Source organism: Pelophylax lessonae (genome assembly GCF_965119305.1).
Source record: "Pelophylax lessonae genome assembly, chromosome: 10".
Taxonomy (NCBI): domain Eukaryota; kingdom Metazoa; phylum Chordata; class Amphibia; order Anura; family Ranidae; genus Pelophylax; species Pelophylax lessonae.
In genome coordinates, this window is record NC_138777.1 from 6,022,511 (window position 1) to 6,039,999 (window position 17,489).

Sequence of the window (17,489 nt, forward strand, 5' to 3'; positions counted from 1 at the left end):
TAAGGGGGCACTTTTGATGGGGACACTTGATGTAAGAGGGCAATCTTGATGGAGCCACTTAAAGTAAGGGGGCACTCTGATGGGGACACTTGATGGGGTCACTTGATGTAAGGGGGCATTCTTGATGGGGACACTTGATGTAAGGGGGCACTCTTGATGGGGACACTTGATGTAAGGGGGCACTTTAAATGGGGTCACTTGATGTAAGGGGGCACTCTTGATGGGGACACTTGATGTAAGGGGGCACTCTGATGGGGACACTTGATGTAAGGGGGCTCTCTAAATGGGGTCACTTGATGTAAGGGGGCACTCTTGATAGGAACATTTGATGTAAGGGGGCACTCTTGATGGGGACACTTGATTTAAGGGAACACTCTTGATGGGGACACCCAATGTAAGAGGGCGCTCTTGATGGGGTCACTTAAAGTAAGGGGGCACTGTTGATGGGGACACCTGATGTAAGAGGGCACTCTTGATGGGGACACTTGATGTAAGAGAACACTTGATGTGGACATCCGATGAAAGAGGGCACTCTTGATGGGGACACTTGATGTAAGGGGGCACTCTAAATGGGGTCACTTTAAGTGAGGGGGCACTCTTGATGGGGACACTTGATGTAAAGGGGACACTCTTGATGGGGACACTTGATGTAAGGGGGCACTCTTGATGGAAGGGGGCACTCTTGATGGGGGCATGCTTGATGGGGAAACCTGATGTAAGGGGGCACTCTTGATAGAGACACCTGATGTAAAAGGGCATTCTTGATGGGGATTTTGGGACACCTGATGTAAGGGGGCACTCTTGATGGGGGACACCTTATGTAAGAAGGCACTCTGATGAGTACTCATGATGTAAAGGGGGACTCTGATAGGGACATTTGACTTTTTTACTGCACCCCAAGATAAGATAGGCTAGAACTGGTCCAGGTCCAGAGGGTGAGCCATCAATTAGTGATCCCTGGTTTTATACGCAAACACATCATTAAGTCCCCGTTCACACTAGGGCGACCTGTGAGGTGACCTGGTCGCCTCACAGGTCGCCGTAGGTCGCCTCCCATAGGGAAGCTGCGGACCCGTTCTAATAGGAGCGACACAAGTCGCTCCGACTTAGAAAAAGGGTCCGGAGCTTCTTTGGGGCGACCAGGAGGCGACCACCATAGACTTCAATGTTATGAAGTCCGTGGCGGCCGCTCCGAGGTCGCGCCGCGCTGCTCGCACACGCGACCTCGGAGGTCGCGGTGCGAAGTAGCGTCGCCCCTATGTGAACGGGGCCTAGATATCTGATACTTTTGTATTTATATTTTGTGAACAACTGATTCTTCCTGTAGATAAAACTGTTACTTTTTTATAGAAAGGTTTTTGAATGGAAGATAAAATCTGGTGACCCGCGTCTAACGTCTGAAGGGAGAAGGAAAGATCTTCAGATTTGTTAATTAGAATTGGTAAAAATAGCATCTTAAGTTACAAAATAAACTTTCTTTCCTTGTCCTGGAAAACTACTGATTAAAAGGTCAGGTCATTGGCATTGTGACTTCACAATGGAGTATTGTCTTCCTTTTTTCTATATACTTCTCCCTCAAGTCCTTTACTGGACTTCCCATCAGTCCGCTGGTGGAGACATAGACACCTTCTCCACCGGACGTACCAATGTATTTAGAGTGTAATTTAAAAAAACTCAGACACCTATTTATAGAAGTCTGGAATGGTCAGCGTCAATGGTGATAAGTAAACCAACTGCCTCTGCTCGTGGTGAAAGTTTACAAAGTAAAAGTAAAGCTCAGAGGGTAGTGAGATTAATGTGCATGGAGGTTCTGGGCATGGAAAGTGTACCTGAGGACCTGGAGTCTTCACCAAAAGGTGAGGCTTTTAACTCCGTTGCCTCCTGCTTAATGCATATGGTATATATGGCCTTGTAGAGGTGGGCCTGCTTCCAGGGCACTGCATGTATGTGTACCAGAGTTTTTGCTGAAAGAACACTCCCAGCATGGAGACCGAGCTCCTGGCCAGGTACTTTTTCTGGCTGGAGGATGTCCACCATCATTTAGCTCATTCACCCCCAGCCTTACTGTCTTTAGTCTGCTCCTTGCATTCATTGCAATTCAGTGGGTTCCAATAACCCCATCACTGGGTTCTCATAACCCCATTATTGGATTCCCATAACCCCCATCACTAGGTTCCTATAATCCCATCACTGGGTTCCCATAACCCCATCATTTGATTCCCATAACTCCATCACGGAGTTCCTATAACCCCCATCACAGAGTTCCCATAACCCCCCATCATGGAGTTCCCATAACCCCCATCACTGAGTTTCCGAAACCCCAATCACTGGGTTCCCATAACCCCCATCATGGAGTTCCCATAACCCCCATCACAGAGTTCCCATAACCCCCCATCATGGAGTTCCCATAACCCCCATCACTGAGTTTCCGAAACCCCAATCACTGGGTTCCCATAACCCCCATCATGGAGTTCCCATAACCCCATCACTGGGTTCCCATAGCCCCCATCACGGAGTTCCCATAACCCCATCACTGGGTTCCCATAAACCCCATCATAGAGTTCCTATAACCCCTATCACTGAGTTCCTATAACCCCCATCACGGAGTTCCCATAACCCCTATCACGGAGTTCCCATAACCCCCATCACGGAGTTCCCATAACCCCATCACGGAGTTCCCATAACCCCATCACGGAGTTCCCATAAACCCCATCATGGAGTTCCCATAACCCCCATCACGGAGTTCCTATAACCCCTATCACTGAGTTCCTATAACCCCCATCATGGAGTTCCCATAACCCCATCACTGGGTTCCCATAACCCCCATCATGGAGTTCCCATAACCCCATCACTGGGCTCCTGTACCCCTATCATTATAACCCCCATATTGTTATTGATTGTTAATAAAAATTACCTTTTCCTTTTCAATCTGCAAGGCTGTAATTTTCTGTAAATTGCAATATGGCCGCCTGGAAGCATGCTGTACAGAGATGGTATGCAGAAATCCCCCCCCCCTTCCCCCCTGAAATATAATTTCCTGCTTGTGTGATTGGCTCACGGATTTTCCCAGAAGTCTGCACTAAGATACAAATCAGATTTTAGAATGCCCTGCAACAGCAATGTAATTTTATGGTGAGATACTCCCAAAGGGTTAATCACTTCTAAGGGGGTGCAGACCCTGCCACTTTCCTCATTAGAACTCTGCAAGTGCAGCAGCTGATTGATAATTATAAAGTCACTCCCATTCACATTCACTTAGTACATGGACACAGAAAAACAAACCGATATATTTTCAGAATAACAAAAGGTCACCAAAGTTTGTGAAAATCCCTGCAATGTGCATAGATCAGAGTTTCTCAACCTTTCTTCAGTCAGGGCACCCTTTAAAATTGTGCACAATCTTGAGGCACCCCATTCTAAAATGTAAAAGAAACAAATAGTTTTGTATAATGCAGCAGCGTCGACACACGCAGGACACCCAACATTCGTAAAGATTTATTTTATACACCTTTACACCTTTGCACACTGGCACTGACTAGTATTCCAGTGTTTCTCCTCTCCCTCATTCAGCTAATGTGACTGCAATGCTGACAGAGAAGGGCAAACAAAGACATCCTCAGGTGCTTAACCAGTTCTGGACTGGAAGAATTTACCCCCTTAATGACAAGGCCATTTTTTACGATTCGGCACTGCGTTACTTTAACGGACAATTGTACGGTCGTGCGACGTTGTACCCAAATAAAATTGATGTCCTTTTTTTTCCCACAAATAGAGAGATTTCATTTGGTGGTATTTGATCACCTGTGCGATTTTTTTTTTTTTTTTTGCGCTATAAACAAAAAAAAGAGCGACAATTCTGAAAAAACAAAACAAAAAAACAATAGTTGTCACATTCTGCTATATAACATTCCCAAAAAAAAAAAAATCTAACTTTTTCATAATTTTAGGCCAACTTGTATTCTGCTACATATTTTTGGTAAAAAAAAAAATCCCAATAAGCGTATATTGATTGTTTTGCACAAAAGTTATCACACCTACAAACTAGGGGAAAGGTTTATGTCATTTTTATTGTTTTTGTTTTACTAGTAATAGCGTCGATCTGCGATTTTTAGTTGGACTGTGATATTGCGGCGGACAGATCCGGCCCCTAACTGACATTTTTGACACTTTTGGGGGGACCAGTGACATTACTACAGTAATCAGTGCTAAAAATACACTATCACTGTACTAATGACACTGGCAGGGAAGGAAGTATGGTAAAGGGGTTAAATGTAAGCCTAGGGGAGTGGTTACTAACTGTATGGGGGCGTGGCTTGTGAAATGACCATAGAGACCTGTGATCCTATATAGAAGGAGCTCTGTGATCCTTCCAGAGAGAAGAACGGTTGGCTGTGTTTACAACAGCTGCCCGTTCTTTTCTCTCAGCGGGGAGCGATCGCGGGTGGCCGGCGGTAATCGGTGCCACCAGCCCCATGTATCAGGGTCCCCGCTGCCGAGTGGGGGCGGGAGCACGCCGCCGGCAGCGCGCGCTCGCCCCTTAGCACCAGGCGCGCGACCGATGTAGAACTACGTTGGTTCGCGCAGGAGGGGCTGCCCGGGCGGTCCGGAACTGGTTAATGTCTTTCTTATCAATTTATGACATCATTTATTCGAATTCCAGCAGCTGACTCGCACAGTGCCCAAGGTTGGAATGCTGCACAAATTAAAAACTGTGGCTTTGTGTAACAAAAATATGCAGGTGAGATCCAGCTGCCAACATGCTGACAATTTTCAGCAATTTGAGGCAATATTTAGCATTTTGCCAAGGCACCCCTGAAGAGTCCAGAAGGCGGCACCCCAGAGTGCCACGGCACCCTGGTTGAAAAAGGTGGGCATAGATCACCCAGAGGGTGGAGGGCTGTTTTTTTTACAGATAGAGATCTGTAAGGAAAGTCCGATGATCGGTTAATAACCGCTGTTCTGACTCAGATGGCGATTTGACACGTCTTCAGTTTGGTATCAGGCTGATGTAACCCGTATTCCCATCTGTTTCCGCTTTGGTTTCCTCTTTTCTTCAGTTCTTTCTTACTTTGTGAAGAGATCAGATAAGAGGAGACTGAAACTTATAGAGAGGAAACCTCTAGAAACGCACCCTTTATATACTCTATTGGCAAAACACAGAATGAATAGTCTGTCCTGATAGGCTCCTGTGAAATATTTCTATATACATCAGCCAATAAAAAGTTTGAGGAAATGAACTGTGGAACGTTACATTTTCATGTTGCAACCTGTGAGTTAGTAAAGGGATCTCTTATCTACATGATGAGGTCACATACAAGTCACACAACCCTAAGAGAAGAGTGAACTTCACAACACCATACATGTAGGCCAATCTGGAGGCATTTGCTACATTTGTACAACTTTCACTGAATCTCTGAGTTGTCACTGTAATAGGAAATGGAACCAACGCATTTTACCCCTCGAGGGACTTCCTCAGAGGAACGTGGCTTAAAAAATCCTTTCCCAGAAGTCCTCTATATGCCAACTAACAAGAGGAGGAGGAAAAAAGATGTTAGGTGACATATTTAGGACTTTTGATAAAGGATTCTCTAAGCCACGCCCCTAAGGAAGTCATTCAATGGATGAAATGCGTTAAGGTACTTGTGGTGGAAGCATAGCAGATCGAGTGTTTTGGGCCATACCTCTGATCCCCTGCAGCTACACCCACTTGATGGAGGTCAGCATAGACCAAGGGCTACAAGGTAGGGATCGGTAAGAGGAACACTAAGCCCCCGTTCACACTGGGGCGATCCGACTTCCCCAGGCGACCACACAGGTCGCGGCGCGCTGCTCGCGGCACGGACTTCATAACATTGAAGTCTATGCAGGTCGCTCCGGGTCGCCCCAAAGAAGCTCCGGACCCTTTTTCTAAGTCGGAGCGACTTGTGTTGCTCCTATTAGAACGGGTCCATATCTTCTGTATGGGAGGTGACCTACGGCGACCTGTCAGGCGACAGGTCGCCCCAGTGTGAACGGGGGCTGAACCCTTGTTGCCGAATTACGTCTGTTTTGCAAATTTTTGCAAAATTGCATTTAATGTAAACATTTTTCAATTTATTTATATATATATATATTTTTTTTTTCATTTATATAGAGCTGTGTATCAAACACACACATATACAGTATATGATCATGTATGAATACTATCTAATAGAGAAGTCAAGGAGGACACTATATATATACAGTATATATAATACAAACCCGATTCCAAAAAAGTTGGGACGCTGTACAAATTGTGAATAAAAACAGAATGCAATGATGTGGAAGTTTCAAATTTCAATATTTTATTCAGAATACAACATAGATGACATATCAAATGTAAACTGACAACAGCTCCCCCGGGCTGCGTTCGCATCCCTTGGGATCCACGGCGTCCGCAGGTGACTGTGGCGCGTACTACCCGGCAGGCCGCCCTTTAATTTCATTGAATGCTGGTTTTTGCACTATATTGTGTTGATAATTGCTGCTCCTTTTTTCACTGTGTTATATACCACAATGCACTTTTATGCCCCCTGGGGTATGGCACTATTTGGCCTATACCCCTCACCCGCATTTTTTGTTGTTATTGTCTTATTTTCCTCTGTACTCATGTTCAATAAATAAAGATTCATTTAAAAAAAAATGTAAACTGACAAAATGTATAATTTTAAGGGAAAAATAAGTTGATTTTAAATTTCAAGTTGGGACAAGGCCATGTTTAGCACTGTGTGGCCTCCCCTCTTCTTTTTATAACAGTCTGCAAACGTCTGGGAACTGAGGAGAAGTTGCCGAAGTTTAGGAATAGGAATGTTGTCCCATTCCTGTCTAATACAGGCTTCTAGTTGCTCAACTGTCTTAGGTCTTCTTTGTCGCATCTTCCTCTTTATGATGCTCCAAATGTTTTCTATGGGTGAAAGGTCTGGACTGCAGGCTGGCCATTTCAGTACCCGGATCCTTCTTCTACGCAGCCATGATGTTGTAATTGATGCAGTATGTGGTCTGGCATTGTCATGTTGGAAAATGCAAGGTCTTCCCTGAAAGAGACGACGTCTGGATGGGAGCATATGTTGTTCTAGAACTTGGATATACCTTTCAGCATTGATGGTGCCTTTCCAGATGTGTAAGCTGCCCATGCCACACGCACTCATGCAACCCCATACCATCAGAGATGCCGGCTTCTGAACTGAGCGCTGATAACAACTTGGGTTGTCCTTGTCCTCTTTAGTCCGGATGACATAGCGTCCCAGTTTTCCAAAAATAACTTCAAACTTTGATTCGTCTGACCACAGAACAGTTTTCCACTTTGTCACAGACCATTATAAATGAGCCTTGGCCCAGATAAAATGCCTGCGCTTCTGGATCCTGTTTAGATTTGGCTTCTTTTTTGGCCTATAGAGTTTTAGACGGCAACAGCGAATGGCACGGTGGATTGTGTTCACTGACAATGTTTTCTGGAAGTATTCCTGAGCCCATGCTGTGATTTCCATTACAGTATTATTCCTGTATGTGATGCAGTGCCGTCTAAGGGCCCGAAGATCACCGCCATCCAGTATGGTTTTCCGGCCTTGACCCTTATGTACAGAGATTGTTCCAGATTCTCTGAATCTTTGGATGATATTATGCACTGTAGATGATGAGAACTCCAAACTCTTTCAAATTTTTCTCTGGGAAACTCCTTTCTGATATTGCTCCACTTTTATTCGCCGCAGCATTGGGGGAATTGGTGATCCTCGGCCCAGCCTGACTTCTGAGGGACACTGCCACTCTGAGAGGCTCTTTTTATACCCAATCATGTTGTCAATTGACCTAATAAGTTACAAATTGGTCCTCCAGCTGTTCCTTATATGTACATTTAACTTTTCCGGCCTCTTATTGCTGCCTGTCCCAACTTTTTTGGAATGTGTAGCTCTCATGAAATCCAAAATGAGCCAATATTTGGCTGACATTTCAAAATGTTTCACTTTCAACATTTGATATGTTATCTATATTATATTGTGAATAAAATATACGTTTATGAGATTTGTAAATGAGTCCATTCCTTTTTTACTCACAATTTGTATAGTGTCCCCACTTTTTTGGAATTGGGTTTGTATATATATATATAGTATGTGTTGCATTTAACCAATTGTCACCCGCCGACTATATAATGCGGCGGTCAGCCCTGGCCAGGCAGAGTGACGTATCGGTACGTCACTCGCCTGTCACTGACTTGCGAGCCAATTGTGGGCGGGCGCACGCCCGCCCGCCGCGTTCACTGACAAGTCAGTGCGTGTGACCGGTGGACCCGATCATCCGCCGGTCACTCACGATCGCTCCGGTGAAGGGAGAAAGGTGGAGCGGCTTATGTAAACAAGCTGTCTGTCATTCTTCCCTGTGTAAAAAGAAGATCAGACGGTTCTACTATGTAGAACCGTTGATCTTTGTTTTTACACCAATAGCCATGTCCCACTACAGTTAGAAACACGCCCCTAGGACACACTTAACCCCTCCCTCTCCAATACAGTTAACCCCTTCCCTGCCAGTGTCATTTTTGCAGTAACAGTGCATATGAATAGCACTGATTACTGTAGAAATGTCACTGGTAACCCCAAAAGTGTCAAAAATGTCAGTCAAGGGTCCGATCTGTCCACCGCAATGTCGCAGTACCGCAAAAAAATCGCAGATCGCCGCCATTACGTGTTAAAAAAAAAAACACCAAAAATGACAAAAATCTTTCCCTTTGTTAGTAAATGCGATAACTTTTGCGCAAACCAATCAAAATACGCTTTTTGCGATTTTTTTTACCAAACATATGTAGCATAAAACAAATTGGCTGAAAATGTTAAAAAATTTGATTTTTAAATTTTTTTGGGGGGGAATTTCATATCAAAAAATGTGAAAAATATTGTTATTTTTGCAAAATTGTTGCTCTTTTTTTGTTTATAGCACATGATCAAAAAATCGCACAGGTGATCAAATACCACCAAAAGAAAGCTCTGTTTGTGGGGAAAAAAAGGACGTCAAATTCGTTTAGGTACAGCATCGCACGACCGCGCAATTGTCCGTTAAATCAAGCAGTAAAAAATCGCAAAAAAAAACCCTGGTCTTTTAGCAGCCAAATCCTCCGGGGCTTAAGTGGTTAATGTAAACATTCTTCAATTTATATATATATATGTGTGTGTGTATATATATATATATATTTTTTTTTTTCATTTCTATAGAGCTGTGTATCAAACACACACATATACAGTATATGATCATGTATGAATACTATCTAATAGAGAAGTCAAGGAGGACACTAACCATTTGAAACCAATTTCTAGGACAAATGACAATACATCCATAGAGAAACAAACTCAATCTTTGTTTCTATATAGTGGAACAACCATGGCAGTAGTTTATGTATGATAATATTATCAGAGACATCTCATAGAAATGTTTGAACAACTGACATTTTAAAGAGGAAGTGCTATTTAAAGAGGAAGTGCCTAATTCTGTTCCACAAATCAAACCAATGCCTATATGTGATAATATTCTTAAATATAATAAAATATAACACAAAACATATATATAAAACGAAGGCTTCCTGCACTTAAAATGTATTATGAAGCACACTATGCATTCTTTGTAACTTTTTGGACTTTTTAAATACATCTCTAAATACATTTTAAATGCAGCACCCCTTGTTTTTACTTTTTATATAAAGCCTGTGTGAATGCTGGAGTGCTTCGCACTGTGAACAGTTACCGGAGCACTTTACACCTCACTCACTGGACTATATGTGTATATATATATATATAGCTTCACAGGTGAGGCGAACAGCACACAGTATTCTTTCAGTGCAAGATATATATATATATATTTTTATTTATTTACTTTTTCTTTAATTATTATTCTTTTCTTTTACTTTTTCTTTAATTATTATAATATTGTGATAATAATTAATAAAAAATAATAAAATAAATATAATAAACGATATACTTTAAAAAAATTATATCATTAGGACAATTTTCTTAAATATAATAAAATGATATAGAATAAATATAATAAACATAATTATATTCTTATGACACTTTATTATTATTATTATTATATTATTACAATAGTATTCATAAATATAAAAAATTCTATATAATAAATGTTTTTTTTTTTTTTTTTTAATTATTTTGAATACTCAATTTGGGTTTAATTGTTGTATATAGACAATAATAAAAAAGACATGGAAAACTTCTATACTAAACTATATTGGCCCTTATGTGACTCAGGTCATTAGTGCTTTTTTTTTTTTGGAAGAGTTCAGTGGTTACAAGCCAGCAGGGCCGGGACAAGGGGTGGGCAAGAGGGACGGCTGCCCTGGGTGCAATGTTTTTTTGCAGGGATGGGGGCACCCCGACCCTAACCCTAAAGGAAGGGGGGGTGCAGTTTGGCATCTTTGCCCTGGGTGCTGGATGGCACTGCAGGCCAGCATTCCAATTTGGGTGATGTAGTCCCACTTGATAAAAAGATTAGGAGAGACTCCCAGAATCCTTTACTATGGAAAACAATAATGATGTACAAAGGCCGTCTTTCTTCTTTTTTCTTTTTTAAAGGTTTTAAATATTAACATTTTTCTGCGAACAGCTGTTAATAGTAGGGTCACCATAGGCATGCGCACAGGGTGTGCCAGGTGTGCCTGAGCACACTCAAATCCCCCTGTGTGGCGCAGATTCCCCCTGTTTAAATCCCGGTTATTTCACCAAAACCCGCTCCTAAAAAAATAGTAAAAAATTAATAAAAACAAATTTTGAAAATAAAAACTACTGACACCATCCACTGCTCTGCTGACAGCCTCAGTATATATACACATGCACACATACGTATGTGTTTGAGCTTTGAGGTGCCCACCCAATGCAGGGATCCTAAAAGCGGTAGTATACCGATTTTTGTGACTTTTACCTACAGGTAATACTATAATAAGGCCTATAATAAGGCTTACCTGTAGGTACAATTAATATCTCCTAAACCTGCACGGTTAAGGAGATATTTGCGCTGCATGCAGCCGCTGACGCTATCGGCGCATGCGCTCTGAAGGTCCGGCGGACCTTTAGAGTTCCTTGCTGGGAAGTTGCCGGAAAGTTAATCCCCCGCGCGCATGCGCGGGAGTGACGTCATCGCAGCTCCGGCCACTCACAGCGCCGGAGCCGCCGAACCCGGAAGAGATGCCGAGGGATCATGTCACCTCCCACAGCGATGTCCGGGGGTCAGTGTCGGGGCTTCGTTTTAAGGTAAGTATTTTATAATGAGCTAGTATGCGATGCATACTAGCTCATTATGCCTTTGTCTTGCAGGTTTTTTTTTTTTTTTGAGTATACTACCGCTTTAAACTATGGCCCTCCAGCTTTTGCAGAACTACACCTCCCATGAGGCATTGTAAATCTCTGACATTGACAGACATGACCAGGCATGATGGGAATTGTAGTTCCTGAATAACTGGAGGGCCATAATTTGAAGACCTCTGATTTAATGCAATAGGCAATAATGCAATAGGCTGTGCACATCTATAGTAGGGTGTGTAGACCAGGTATAATACCTGAACACGGGTGAAGGAACCTGTTACCCGGTTACAAGGTCTGCAGGCTGACTTTAGAGCTTTCACTCTTCAGAAACAATCTGAGCAGTTGTCCAGCTTGGAGCGATACATTAGTTCTATTCTGTGAATAACGGAAGGGGAGGAGAGGAAGGACCCGGGTTTAAGTGGTCTTCCTCATGAGATCTGTCTGCTGCAGAATTCACAACATTTGAGGAAATGGTCTTCAACTAGAAAAGATGCTGAAGTGGCACTTTCCCCTCTCGCCACCGTCTTTCGTCACCTCTCGTGTTTAGAATTTGCGGTCGTGTTTCTGCCTGTATCCTCTGTTGCACAATTGTAAGGAATTTCCCACTAGTTGTTCGTTTAAGATGGATTCATTATATTTGGTTAATTTGCCTGAATCGCTTCTAGTTTTGGGTGGGTAATCACTACCCTATGAGTAAGCTCTTGACCAAGTGAAACGCATTGGGCAGGGCAGAGGCGTAACTAGAACCTTCAGGGCCCTGATGCAAGTAACCATGAAGGGCCCCCCAGACCCCTGGCCGGGGCCCTTACCTTCAAGCCCAGGGCTCTTCCCACTAATCCTGGGGCTCTTTACTCTCGTTGCATGGCCTTTTATTACGGTCCCGCAGCAGGATTCTTTCACAAGTTCTGCAGTGGGCCCCCTTCCTGCAATCTTGGGGCCTCCCCACAGTGGTGCAATGCCAGGGTCCGGTCGCAAGTGTGACCTTTGCGATCCTGGAAGTTCACCCACTGGTTTGCTACCGGGCCCCCTGGAGCATGGGGCCCAGTAGCGATTGCAACCCCTGCAACCCCTGTAGTTACGCCCCTGGGGCAGGGGGTTTGTACATCCGATGGAGTTGCACGTTTGTTAGATAACTCAATAAATTGCTACAAGGCTTCTAATATGGTGAATGGTTCCTCTCCCCTCTTTCGAGCCTTTGGACTGTGTTAGTGGCCGAGGACTACAGGAACCAGATTGTGTTATTCTGTTATCGGGGGGGGGGGGGGGATTTAGTGCCTGCAGCAGAATATTTGCTCTTTGTTTTCTTGTTGATGGGGTGCAGCATGGTTACTCACATAGTCGGGGGCCGTATAAAACTTGCAGCCTCAGTTCACAATGGCTATCACCAGTGGGGGCTGGTGCTCCATCAGTCGGGGGGGGAGGGGACGGCAGACAGACTTGCCCCCCCCCCATATCACGCCAGCCTGCACCACTACATCTCTAATCTCTATCCCCCCCGCCAGTTTACTTACCTTTTTCCTCTGGAATGACAGGCGGCGGTTTCTTCTTCAGGCTCCTTCATGTCCCTTCTTGGCGGCCGTCTCCTCCCACCCTTCTTGGCGGCCGTCTCCTCCCCCCCTTTTTGGCCGATAGCATGCCTTCTCCTTTCGGCCAATTGGGAAACAGGTCTCAGGATCCGCTTTCTGATTGGCCGGGAGGAAAATCAGTGTGGCAATAGCGAATATTCATTCGCTATTGTCACACAACTGGGTGGGCTCAGGGCCATGGGCGTCTGCAAGGGGGGGCAAGGAGGGAAAATGCCTCCCCCTGGAAATTTCTTGGCCTCCTCTAAGAGGGGAATCTATGGGGACCCTGCTCTAATGGGGATCTATGGGGGACCCTGCTCTACGAGGGGTTCTATGGGGGACCCTTGCCTAGCCTGCTCTAAAGAGGGATCTATGGGGACCCTGGCTTACCCTAAAGCAGGGGCCCTCAAACTACAGCCCTCCAGTTTTTATAGAACTACTCGAGTATAAGCCGAGTTTTTCAGCACATTTTTTTGTGCTGAAAACATCCCCCTCGGCTTATACTCGAGTCAAGGAAAAAAAAAAAAATTTCTGTCCGCTCCGACGGGTTTAAGGTTTAAAAATGGCGCCGCCCGTCGCATACATGTCACCGCGCACGCGCCGCCGCCGCTCGTGTAATTTCGGCTATTCCCGGCGCCGCTCGGGAGAGGCCGGGAATAGCCGAAAGTATACGAGCGGCGGCGGCGCGTGCGCAATGACGTGTCGGTGCCGGGCGCACGCGTGAGTTCGCGCATGCGCATATTTATTAGGCAGTGCCCAATTCTTACATGCACGAAAAGGAATATGTTTTAGCTTATGCCCAAAACTTCGTCCAGAGAAGATATCTAGTTTGCTGGCATGTGCATCCTGACAATGGTCCTGGTGGACAACTACCCAGCTTGGCACACTCACGGTTTCCAATGACATGAAGGAGCAGGTTTCAGTCGAACCAACAGTGCCCGCTGAGAGGGGACAGAATGCGGCCTGACCGTCTCCTTTCCAATCAGGAAGGTATCCAGAGAGAGGCAACCCTATGCTTTCTATCCTCATCAGGAACCTTACCCTATTGCTCTGTGCTGTCCCTAACTGACGGGGCACCTTTCTGTACACTGCCCATTCACATAAAGCACGCCAAACCTCGGGGCAAGAGTCTTAAATAGACTCTGCCACACCTAAGATGGCCACCAGTGTCCATGTTCTAGAGCCGTAATTCATGATTCACTGTAAACTAATAACCTGTAAAGGCATTTAAAGCGCCCCCTATGGAGAATTTTAGGTACTGCTGTTTGTTGCAATTTCACAGGACTTTTCGATTTTAAATCTTGACACTTTTGGTATCTATTTACTCGATGCAAAGAGTATTATATTGTGTTTGCGTGCGCTAAAATTCATTTTAGTGTCGTTTTTTTCCTGAAAACTTGCATTTGATAAATGGCTGCACAAATATGTTTGGGAGCTGGAAGTAATTTTCTAGCAGAAAATGCAGATTTTTTATGTGAAAAAAGCTTTGCTCATTCAGGTCGACATAACAGGTTGTCTGCCAAGCCGCAGGGACCTTCTTCCATCTGCTGGGACTTACCTTCAACTTTGTGTGTCTGGCAGAGCCCTTCCCCATCACATCTCTGTCATTGGTTAGGTCTAAGTTGGACCATCCCCATCCCTTAGGTTTAGCCATTGGCTGCTCAGCCAGGGAGAACTACATTGTGGGATCAAAGGAGTCACATGTTCTCAGCTGACCAATATTGTTCCCCGGGTCTCCAGTGGGAGAATTTATGGAAACTACCAGTCACCAACAGGAGGGGGAGGAGTCACCAACAGAGGGGGGATGAGTCACCAACAGAGGGGGGGGGTCACCAACAGAGGGGGGAGGAGTCACCAACAGGGGGGGGGGTCACCAACAGAGAGGGAAGAGTCACCAACAGAGGGGGAGGAGTCATCCACAGAGGGGGGAGGAGTCACCAGAGGGGGAGGAGTCACCAACAGAGGGGGAGGAGTCACAAACAGAGGGGGAGGGGAGTCACCAACAGAGGGGAGAGGAGTCATCAACAGAGGGGGGGGGAGGAGTCACCAACAGAGGGGGGAGGATTCACCAACAGAGGGGGAGAGGAGTCACCAACAGAGGGGGAGGGGAGTCACCAACAGAGGGGGGAGGAGTCACCAACAGAGGGGGAGAGGAGTCACCAACAGAGGGGGAGGGGAGTCACCAACAGAGGGGGAGAGGAGTCACCAACAGAGGGGGGAGGAGTCACCAACAGAGGGAGGGAGGAGTCACCAACTGAGGGGGGAGGAGTCACCAACAGAGGGGGGAGGAGTCACCAACAGAGGGGGAGGGGAGTCACCAACAGAGGGGGGGGGAGAGTCACCAACAGAGGGGGGGAGTCACCAACAGAGGGGGAGAGGAGTCACCAACAGAGGGGGAGAGGAGTCACCAACAGAGGGGGAGAGGAGTCACCAACAGAGGGGGGAGGAGTCACAAACAGAGGGGGAGGAGTCACCAACAGAGGGGGGAGGATTCACCAACAGAGGGGGAGAGGAGTCACCAACAGAGGGGGAGAGGAGTCACCAACAGAGGGGGGAGGAGTCACCAACAGAGGGGGGAGGAGTCACCAACTGAGGGGGGAGGAGTCACCAACAGAGGGGGGAGGAGTCACCAACAGAGGGGGAGGGGAGTCACCAACAGAGGGAGGGGAGTCACCAACAGAGGGGGGGGGGGTCACCAACAGAGGGGGGGAGTCACCAACAGAGGGGGAGAGGAGTCACCAACAGAGGGGGAGAGGAGTCACCAACAGAGGGGGGAGGAGTCACCAACAGAGGGGGGAGGAGTCACCAACAGAGGGGGGAGGAGTCACAAACAGAGGGGGAGGAGTCACCAACAGAGGGGGGAGGATTCACCAACAGAGGGGGAGAGGAGTCACCAACAGAGGGGGAGAGGAGTCACCAACAGAGGGGGGAGGAGTCACCAACAGAGGGGGGAGGAGTCACCAACTGAGGGGGGAGGAGTCACCAACAGAGGGGGGAGGAGTCACCAACAGAGGGGGGAGGAGTCACCAACAGAGGGGGAGGGGAGTCACCAACAGAGGGGGGGGGGTCACCAACAGAGGGGGGGGGTCACCAACAGAGGGGGGGAGTCACCAACAGAGGGGGAGAGGAGTCACCAACAGAGGGGGAGAGGAGTCACCAACAGAGGGGGGAGGAGTCACCAACAGAGGGGGGAGGAGTCACAAACAGAGGGGGGAGGAGTCACCAACAGAGGGGGGAGGATTCACCAACAGAGGGGGAGAGGAGTCACCAACAGAGGGGGAGAGGAGTCACCAACAGAGGGGGAGAGGAGTCACCAACAGAGGGGGAGGGGAGTCACCAACAGAGGGGGGAGGAGTCACCAACAGAGGGGGAGAGGAGTCACCAACAGAGGGGGAGGGGAGTCACCAACAGAGGGGGAGAGGAGTCACCAACAGAGGGGGAGGGGAGTCACCAACAGAGGGGGGAGGAGTCACCAACAGAGGGGGGAGGAGTCACCAACAGAGGGGGAGAGGAGTCACCAACAGAGGGGGGAGGAGTCACCAACAGAGGGGGGCGGATTCACCAACAGAGGGGGAGAGGAGTCACCAACAGAGGGGGGAGGAGTCACCAACAGAGGGGGGCGGATTCACCAACAGAGGGGGAGAGGAGTCACCAACAGAGGGGGAGAGGAGTCACCAACAGAGGGGGGAGGAGTCACCAACAGAGGGGGAGGGGAGTCACCAACAGAGGGGAGAGGAGTCACCTACAGAGGGGGGGAGGAGTCACCAACAGAGGGGGGGAGGAGTCACCAACAGAGGGGGAGAGGAGTCACCAACAGAGGGGGAGGGGAGTCACCAACAGAGGGGGAGGGGAGTCACCAACAGAGGGGGAGAGGAGTCACCAACAGAGGGGGAGGGGAGTCACCAACAGAGGGGGAGAGGAGTCACCAACAGAGGGGGAGGGGAGTCACCAACAGAGGGGGTGAGGAGTCACCAACAGAGGGGTGAGGAGTCACCAACAGAGGGGGGAGGAGTCACCAACAGAGGGGGGAGGAGTCACCAACAGAGGGGGGGAGGAGTCACCAACAGAGGGGGGAGGAGTCACCAACAGAGGGGGGAGGAGTCACCAACAGAGGGGGAGGGGAGTCACCAACAGAGGGGGGAGGAGTCACCAACAGAGGGGGGAGGAGTCACCAACAGAGGGGGAGAGGAGTCACCAACAGAGGGGGAGAGGAGTCACCAACAGAGGGGGCGGGGAGTCACCAACAGAGGGGGCGGGGGGTACCAACGGGGGGGGGGGGGTTGCTACACAGTTACTTTTCCCTTGCGGATGGGTTCACTTGACCTTTTAGTAACATTATAACTTTGCATGTATAAATCCCCGACATGTCATGACGTGATCAGACTGTACATTGTAACTTTGTAGAAGGAGGAGGAAGCATTTCCTCAGTGTCCCCTCCCCCAGGGATCAGACTGTACATTGTAACTTTGTAGAAGGAGGAGGAGGCATTTCCTCAGTGTCCCCTCCCCCAGTAATCAGACTGTACATTGTAACTTTGTAGAAGGAGGAGGAGGAGGCATTTCCTCAGTCTCTCCTCCCCCAGTGATCAGACTGTACATTGTAACTTTGTAGA

The 17,489-nt window shown here is 47.1% G+C and overlaps 1 protein-coding gene across 1 annotated transcript in view; it reads left to right on the top strand.

The window, feature by feature from the left end:
• SWAP70 (switching B cell complex subunit SWAP70) overlaps window positions 1-17,489 on the top strand; it is a 120,777-nt gene that overhangs the window by 79,251 nt on the left and 24,037 nt on the right. The gene's annotated exons all lie outside the window — the stretch shown is intronic.